This window comes from Apium graveolens, chromosome 5 (assembly GCF_009905375.1).
Source record: "Apium graveolens cultivar Ventura chromosome 5, ASM990537v1, whole genome shotgun sequence".
NCBI classification, from domain to species: Eukaryota; Viridiplantae; Streptophyta; class Magnoliopsida; order Apiales; family Apiaceae; genus Apium; species Apium graveolens.
Genome location: NC_133651.1, coordinates 152,053,872 through 152,063,111, shown reverse-complemented (window position 1 = coordinate 152,063,111; position 9,240 = coordinate 152,053,872). Strand labels below are relative to the sequence as shown.

The following is a 9,240-nucleotide window of genomic DNA, read 5'->3' as shown; positions in this document are numbered from 1 at the left end:
ATAAACATCCTCAATTTGTTATAGTCTTAGTATTGAATAATAACCATACATTGTTGCTTAGACGCATAATTTAGATAGTTAACAAATACAGTCTCTATGGGATCGAATTTGATTTATATCTTATACTGCTTGCTGATAAGTGGCATTTTATACCACTTAGAACGTCTTAAAATGGCTTAAATTGGTGTCTTGAAATCAAGTATTTTGTGTATTTGATGCGTTTTTCTAGTGTTCATGCATTTCAGGGTATTAGTTGCATTTCGGGGGAGGAATCATCAAGAATAAGCCTTGGCATGTGTTCACCATTGCGAGAGGAAAGGAACGGGCAGATTACGGCGAAGAAACGGAGCAAACTTGGATTTTTTCCAGTGGAGGCCTGCGCGCCCGCGCAGCTATGCTGAGCGGCCGCGCAGCAACCTGCGCGCCCGCGCAGCTATGCTGAGCGGCCGCGCAGGGTCGGGAATTTTGTTGAATTATTTTAGACTTTTACTTCTGTTCGGCTTCCAACTTCTATGTAATCTGAGTTTTATGGGACTATTATATAAGTAGATTTGAGACATTTTCACAGGGGGAATTAAGAAGAAGAAGATTGTGTTTTACGCAAGAAGCGAAGGGGATACCAAGGAGAAGACCTAGAAGCACAGAACAACTCCGAAAAAGAAGATCTTGTTTTCAACTTGTGATTCTTTGAATTAGTTGTAACTTTGGATGCTCGTTTTCGTTCTTGTTGAACCTAGATCTCGTTTATTCGTACTTTAATTATTATTTAGTTTATTAAGACCTTGTTTATACCATGCTTTCATTGGAACCCATGGTGACGATGAGTTCGATTATGGGCTAATCGTTGTCATGGGATTCTAGCGGATTTACTTATGGATTTCAATAGTTAATTGTTTCGATATCTTGGTGTGTGGTGATTGTATGATATCTTAGTATTGGTTGTGCTTATTCGTCTTATGTGCGTAGCTAACATATAAGATAGTGTGTTAATCTCTATTGAAGCGACAGTGAATATAGAGGTTTAGAACTTGCCATGCTAGCATAGGTTCATGTATTGTATGCATGATTCGTAGGTAACTCTAACCGTTTTACTTGCTCTATGTAATCAAGATAGATAACTTGTCCTTAAACCGTTATGTTGTCAAATTCTATAGACATATAGGGTCTCAATATAATTGGTGCCTATTCAGCTTCTATCTCTTTTGTGGATGTCTGGTAGAATGGTACTCGTGCAATGAAAGTTGGCGTTTATCAGTTTCGTGTTATCAGATTTGTGTCATCACCATCACATGCTAAGGTTAAGAACGAGAAGGCTATTGAATGAAGTATTTAATGAAGTTAGAATCCCATATTTGTCATATATAGTAATTCAACTTCAATTCTCTTAGTTAATGTTATTTAGTATAATCTCTTAGTTTAATAAAAACCCAATTTGTTATTTGTCTTAGCATTGAGCGATAACCATACATTGTTGCATAGGTGCATAAATTGAACTTAACCTAAACCAGTCTGTATGGGAACGAATCTGATTTATATCTTATACTACTTGCGAACGCGTATACTTGCGTGAATATTAGCGCGTGTTTTCGCCCTAACAAGTTTTTGGCGCCGCTGCCGGGGACTCGGTGTTAATTTTTAGTTTATGTGCTTGTCATCAGTGGTCGTTAAAGTTCACTGACTCGGATTCTTTTACTTTCACGGTTTATTTATTTGTGTTTCAGGTACTCATTACAATGGGAGATCCAGCAGCACGAACGAAAGCCTTGATGGATTTTTCTCAACCCAAGATCAATGACATTCAATCTAGCATTGTCCGGCCAGCTATCACAGCTAATACCTTTGAGATCAAGCCTGGCATAATTCAATGGGTACAGACTTCAGTCCAGTTTGGGGGTTCTCCAACGGAAGATCCCAATACACACATTAGGGATTTCATTGAAATATGCGACACCTTCAAGTTCAACGGTGTTTCCGAAGATGCTGTGAAGCTGAGACTATTCCCATTCTCTTTGAGGGACAAGGCTAAGAGCTGGTTACACTCTCTACCAGCTGGTTCGATTACTACTTGGGAAGATCTTGCTCAGAATTTTCTTACTAAATTCTTCCCTATGGCGAAGACAGCTGCAATGAGGAACGCTATTACTCAATTTGCGCAGCAAACGGGAGAATCGCTAAGTGAAGCTTGGGAGCGCTACAAGGAGATGCTTAGGAAGTGTCCTCATCATGGAGTTCCTGATTGGATGGTCATCACTTGTTTTTACAATGGGTTGGGAGCACAGTCCAGACACATGCTCGATGCATCATCAGGTGGAGCATTATGGGCAAAGAGCTATAAGGAAGCTTATGATCTAATTGAACTGATGGCTGCTAATGAATATCAGTATCCAACCCAGAGATATCCATAGGGCAAGGTAGCAGGAGTTCTTGAAGTGGATACATCTACGGCTATCACTGCTCAACTAAAGGCGTTGTCTATGAAGATCGATTCTCTGGCTAACTATGGTGTTAAGCAGATAATAAGTGTTTGTGAGCTGTGTGCAGGTCCGCATGCGACAGAGCAATGCGCTATATCTAGCGACTCAGCTCAGTTTGTGAGCAACTTTCAGAGATCGCAACAACCAGTTCCAGACACTTATCATCCTGACAACTGGAATCATCCTAACTTCAGCTGGAGCAACAATCAGAATGTGATGCAACAGCCGTTCCAGCCGTTTGGAAATAAGCTGTTCAACTCTCTTGGTTTTCAGCAACAACTCCAACTTCAACAACAAACTCATGATGCAGGTCTATCTTCGAATGAAAAATCTGAATTAGAGGAGTTGAGGCTTATGTGCAAAAACCAGGCTCTTATATGCCAAAGCCAAGCTGTTTCTATCAAGACTCTGGAGAACCAAATAGGGCAAATTGCTAATGCCTTATTGAATCGACCACCAGGAATGCTTCCTAGTGATACAGAAGCCAATCCAGGAAAGAGGGAAGTTGAAGAACATGTGAACGCCATCACCTTAAGGTCTGGAAAGGTCGCAAGCCCCCAAATTCAGCAAGATGAAGAGCCTGAAAAATCTCAAGATTCAGAAAATGCAGTTGTGGCTGAAGAAGATGTGCAGAAGGAAGTAGAGGTGGAACCAAGGAAGACTACTGTGGAACACACTCCTCCTGAGGGTAATACAGGGGAGAAACAGATTTATCCTCCACCTCCTTTTCCTAAAAGGCTGCAGAAGAAAAAGCTGGATAAGCAGTTTGAGAAGTTTCTGGAGGTGTTCAAGAAACTTCATATCAACATACCTTTCACTGAAGCTCTTGAACAGATGCCTAGCTATGCGAGGTTTATGAAAGGTATTCTCTCTCGGAATGTGAAGCTCGATGACTTAGAGACCGTTGCTCTAACGGAGGAATGCAGTGCTGTGTTGCAACAGAAGTTGCCTCTAAAGCTTAAAGATCCTGGAAGCTTCACTATTCCTTGCACCATCGGAAACTTGTCGTTCGACAAGTGTTTATGTGATTTTGGAGCTAGCATCAATCTGATGCCCTTATCTATCTTCAAGAAGCTTGGTCTGCCTGAGCTGAAACCAACATACATGTCATTGCAACTAGCTGACCGTTCCATCGCTTATCCACGAGGTATAGTGGAGGATGTCTTGGTCAAGGTGGATAAACTCTTCTTCCCTGCTGACTTTGTAATTCTTGATTTCGAGGAAGATAAGAAGATTCCCATTATCTTGGGAAGACCATTCTTGGCTACAGGCCGAACTATGATCGATGTGAAAAAAAGAAGAGCTTACGATGAAGGTTCATGATCAGAAGGTCACTTTCAATGTGTTCAAGGAAATAAAATTACCCACAGCTAAAGAGGAGTGCTTTAAAGTAGAGCAAATTCAGGTTTTGAATGCACCTCTGTGGAAGAGGAAGTTGGATGTGCCATTCGATTCTCTTGGGTTAGCAGAGCTGAAAATTTCTCAGGAGCATCTCGAGCCGTCTATTGAAGATGCTCCCACACTTGAGCTCAACCCACTACCAGATTACTTGAGTTATTCATTGTTAGGTGCACCCCCTGACAAGGGGTTGGGATATATCTTTGATGATGTAGAGGGTAGCTGAACGGATCCTCCAGTGCCTATAGAGGGTTCTTCTCATGTACAGCAGATAGTTGATAGGACTGGTGTTGGTGATGAGCAGTACAGGCGAGTAACTAGGCGTATGGAGGCCATGCACGATATTTACCGTCATTTTACTGCAGATTTGACACATGCTTTCGGTACTGTTGTTCGAGACACTGGTGGCGAGGTTGATTGGCCACCTGATCCTCCACCCGACGAGGGTGAATCTCCCGCTAATTAGGTATTCCTGAAATCCTTATTATTGCCTTCAATGAGGACATTGAAAATTTTAAGTATGGGGGTGGTAGTTAAGGAATATTGTGTGTGTGTCATTTAGTTACATATTCATGATAGTTTAGTTCATATAGTTGCATAATTTATGCCATATAGTTTTTTTTATGAATGTCATGTAGCTCATGCATTTACCATGATCCCTTTTGCAATGATTTATCGACTGAATTGTGATATCGATGTGAGTGTAGTGATAGCATTAAAGTGATATTAAGTTGTGTAGGTTGATATGCATGCTAGAAACAATTGTAAGTCCACTAAGTCTTAGAGAATGCGAAAGGGCTAGATTGTGTTATGATTTGGTTGTTTTCAAGGTCAATCTACTTATTATGCTTAGAATTCGATTATAGGTTCTTAGTGATAAGACATGAAAAAGAAAAATTTTGGAGAAAAAAATATGGAAGTTGTTGCTAGTTGTGGCTAGGCGTCAAATGGCTAGTAGCCGGCTCGCGTATGTTGCGAGTAGTCTAGGGTTGAGCAAGATGGAGCGAAACGCACTTGCTCAGAAAAAAAAAAAAAATTGGCATAATTGATCAAGAGTGGGCTCTTTGGTATTCGAGTTATTAAGTTCTTAGGGGACTTTGTGCCTAGCGACCTAAGGCTTTTAGAGTCTGGGATCCGCTAACCTAACGCTCGTTACATGGATATCATTGTATAAGTCTTTTGTGGACCTCACTCATTGCACGGTCAAATAAGCATTTGAGTTGTAAATAAAAAGCACGATTCCGTAGTAAGCTCCAGAGTTCTTGTAGTGTTGTATATCACTTTGTGCCTGGAATTTTTATTCTTTGTATAATCGTAGGATTGCCTTGAGGATAGTCTAGTCATAGTAATTGGTCTAGTTCTGAAGCATATCTGTTAAGCATTTACACACACCACGTTTCTGGCTGTATGTCCGTTTGCATGAGTTTATTGATCTTTAGTTATCTAACTGCATTCGTTGAGATGTGGCAATTTGGTTGATTAATTGTAGTAAGGGGGATCGCTGCATTTTCATATAGATTGTATTCATTCATATTTTTATTTGTTTTTGAGTCTGTGACGCTTGAGGGCAAGCATCGATTTAAGTTTGGGGGTGTGATAAGTGGCATTTTATACCACTTAGAACGTCTTAAAATGGCTTAAATTGGTGTCTTGAAATCAAGTATTTTGTGTATTTGATGCGTTTTTCTAGTGTTCATGCATTTCAGGGTATTAGTTGCATTTCGGGGGAGGAATCATCAAGAATAAGCCTTGGCATGTGTTCACCATTGCGAGAGGAAAGGAACGGGCAGATTACGGCGAAGAAACGGAGCAAACTTGGATATTTTCCAGTGGAGGCCTGCGCGCCCGCGCAGCTATGCTGAGCGGCCGCGCAGGGTCGGGAATTTTGCTGAATTATTTTAGACTTCTACTTCTGTTTGGCTTCCAACTTCTATGTAATCTGAGTTTTATGGGACTATTATATAAGTAGATTTGAGACGTTTTCACAGGGGGAATTAAGAAGAAGAAGATTGTGTTTTACGTAAGAAGCGAAGGGGATACCAAGGAGAAGACCTAGAAGCACAGAACAACTCTGAAAAAGAAGATCTTGTTTTCAACTTGTGATTCTTTGAATTAGTTGTAACTTTGGATGCTCGTTTTCGTTCTTGTTGAACCTAGATCTCGTTTATTCGTACTTTAATTATTATTTAGTTTATTAAGACCTTGTTTATACCATGCTTTCATTGGAACCCATGGTGACGATGAGTTCGATTATGGGCTAATCGTTGTCATGGGATTCTAGCGGATTTACTTATGGATTTCAATAGTTAATTGTTTCGATATCTTGGTGTGTGGTGATTGTATGATATCCTAGTATTGGTTGTGCTTATTCGTCTTATGTGCGTAGCTAACATATAAGATAGCGTGTTAATCTCTATTGAAGCGACAGTGAATATAGAGGTTTAGAACTTGCCATGCTAGCATAGGTTCATGTATTGTATGCATGATTCATAGGTAACTCTAACCGTTTTACTTGCTCTATGTAATCAAGATAGATAACTTGTTCTTAAACCGTTATGTTGTCAAATTCTATAGACATATAGGGTCTCAATATAATTGGTGCCTATTCAGCTTCTATCTCTTTTGTGGATGTCTGGTAGAATAGTACTCGTGCAATGAAAGTTGGCGTTTATCAGTTTCGTGTTATCTGATTAGTGTCATCACCATCACATGCTAAGGTTAAGAACGAGAAGGCTATTGAATGAAGTATTTAATGAAGTTAGAATCCCATATTTGTCATATATAGTAATTCAACTTCAATTCTCTTAGTTAATATTATTTAGTATAATCTCTTAGTTTAATAAAAACCCAATTTGTTATTTGTCTTAGCATTGAGCGATAACCATACATTGTTGCATAGGTGCATAAATTGAACTTAACCTAAACCAGTCTCTGTGGGAACGAATCTGATTTATATCTTATACTACTTGCGAACGCGTATACTTGCGTGAATATTAGCGCGTGTTTTCGCCCTAACACTTGCGAACTCGTATACTTGCGTGTAATATTAGCGCGTGTTTAGCGACTAACATGTTTTTGGCGCTGCTACCGGGGACTACAGTGTTAATTACTAGTTTATGTGCTTTCCATCAATGGTCGTTAAAGTTCATTGACTCGGACATTGTTACTTATTTGTTCCTTTTCTTGTCCAGGTTATCTAGCGAGGGTGTATGCATATGCGTTCGCGTACTCATAAGAGAACACTTGATAAAGCCGAGGAAGAACTTGTGGTAATTCGCAGGGAAGTTTCAGAGGAAGAAAAGAAGGTAGAAGAAAAAGAGAAAGTTGAAGAGCCAATTATAGTAGCTATGGGTGATCAAACAGGAAATCTGAAGGCTTTAATGAACTAATCTAAGCCTAAGATTAATGACATACAGTCCAACATCATTCGACCAGCCATCACGGCTAACACTTTCGAGATCAAGTCAAGCACGATCCAGATGATACAGAACTCAGTTCAGTTTGGGGGTTCTCCTACCGAAGACCCCAACATGCACATCAGGGATTTCATCGAGATCTGTGATACTTTCAAGTTCAATGGTGTGACTGAAGATGCTATCAAGCTACGACTCTTTCCATTCTCTCTAAGGGACAAAGCTAAGTGCTGGTTACATTCTCTACCAGCAGGGTCTATCAAAACTTGGGAAGATCTTGCTCAAAAGTTTCTCACTAAATTCTTCCTCATGGCGAAGACAGCAGCAATCAGGAATGCTTTTACCCAGTTTTCTCCGCAAACTGGAGAATCTCTGTGTGAGGCTTGGGATCGATATAAGGAGATGCTAAGGAAGTTCCCACACCATGGCATGCCTAATTGGATGATTATCAATTGTTTCTATAATGGATTAGGTCCTACTTCTAGGCCCATGCATGATGCAGCATCAGGAGGAGCCTTGTGGGCTAAGAGCTATGATGAAGCTTATGAAATTATTGAACTGATGGCTGCTAATGAGTACCAGAAAATTCTAGAGTTGGATGCAGCAACTGCTATCGCTGCCCAACATAAAGCTTTGACAATGAAGGTGGACACTTTGGCTAATTATGGAGTTAATCAAATCACTAGTGTCTGTGAGCTTTGTGTTGTTGCCCATTAGACTGATCAGTGCACAATTTCTAATGAACCAGCTCAGTTCGTGAGCAACTTCCAGCGATCGCAGCAACCTGTACCAGCCACCTATCATCCAAACAACCGCAATCATCTTAATTTCACTTGGAGCAATGCTCAGAACGCGGTTCAACAGCTTTATCATCAGTATTCAGCTAAGCAGTACAACCCCCCTAGTTTTCAACAACCGCAGTATGCACCAAAGCAACAACTCCAGCTGCAGCAATCTAATGAAAAATCTGAATTGGAGGAGTTGAAGCTTATGTGCAAGAGCCAAGCTGTTTCTATCAAGACCTTAGAAAATCAAATTGGACAAATTGTCAATGCCTTGTTAAATCATCAATTTGGTACACTACCTAGTGACACTGAAGTGTCAGGGAAGAAGGAAGCTAAAGAGCATGTAAAGGCAATCACTTTGAGGTCTGGGAAGGTTGCTAATCCCGAACAAACTCAAGAGTTGGCTGAAAAAGCTGGAGCTGAGAAAGAAGTAGAGCAGCAGGATGCAGAAGTGGAACCAAGAAAGACTACTGTTGAACACACTCTGCGTGAGGGTAATACAGGGGAGAAACGGATCTATCCTCCACCGCCTTTTCCTAAGAGGCTACAGAAAAAAAAGCTGGACAAGCAATTCGAGAAGTTTCTGGAGGTGTTCAAGAAACTTCACATCAACATACCTTTCGCTGAGGCTCTTTAGCAGATTCCTATTTATGCAAAATTTATGAAACGTATTCTCTCTCGGAAAGTGAAGCTAGATGATTTAGAGACTGTCGCTCTCACGAAGGAATGCAGTGTTGTGCTGCAGCAGAAGTTACCTCCAAAGCTTAAAGATCCAGGAAGCTTTACTATTCTATGTACTATTAGGAAATTGTCTTTTGACAGATGCTTATGTGACTTGGGATCTAGCATCAATCTGATGCCTTTGTCAATCTTCAAGCAATTGGACTTACCTGATCCCAAACCAACTTATATGACCTTGCAGTTGGCCGACCGTTCTCTTAAGTATCCGAGATGTATTATGGAGGATGTCTTGGTCAAGGTGGATAAACTCATCGTCCCTGATTATTTTGTCATTCTTGATTTCGAGGAGGATAAGAAGATTCCCATAATTTTGGGAAGGCCCTTCTTGGCAACTAGCCGAACCTTGATTGATGCGCAGAAGGGTGAGCTTATAATGCGAGTGTTGGATCAGGATGTGACTTTTAATGTGTTCAATGCTATGAAATTCCC

The 9,240-nt window shown here is 40.5% G+C and overlaps 2 non-coding genes across 2 annotated transcripts; both read right to left on the bottom strand.

The window, feature by feature from the left end:
* Positions 1-2,123: 2,123 nt before the first annotated feature.
* Positions 2,124-2,230, bottom strand: LOC141662262 (small nucleolar RNA R71). The gene has a single exon (XR_012550385.1). It is a non-coding gene; the product is annotated as a small nucleolar RNA R71 (small nucleolar RNA).
* A 5,379-nt stretch (positions 2,231-7,609) lies between these two features.
* LOC141663348 (small nucleolar RNA R71) lies at positions 7,610-7,716 on the bottom strand. Its single transcript, XR_012551425.1, has one exon. It is a non-coding gene; the product is annotated as a small nucleolar RNA R71 (small nucleolar RNA).
* Positions 7,717-9,240: the final 1,524 nt, after the last annotated feature.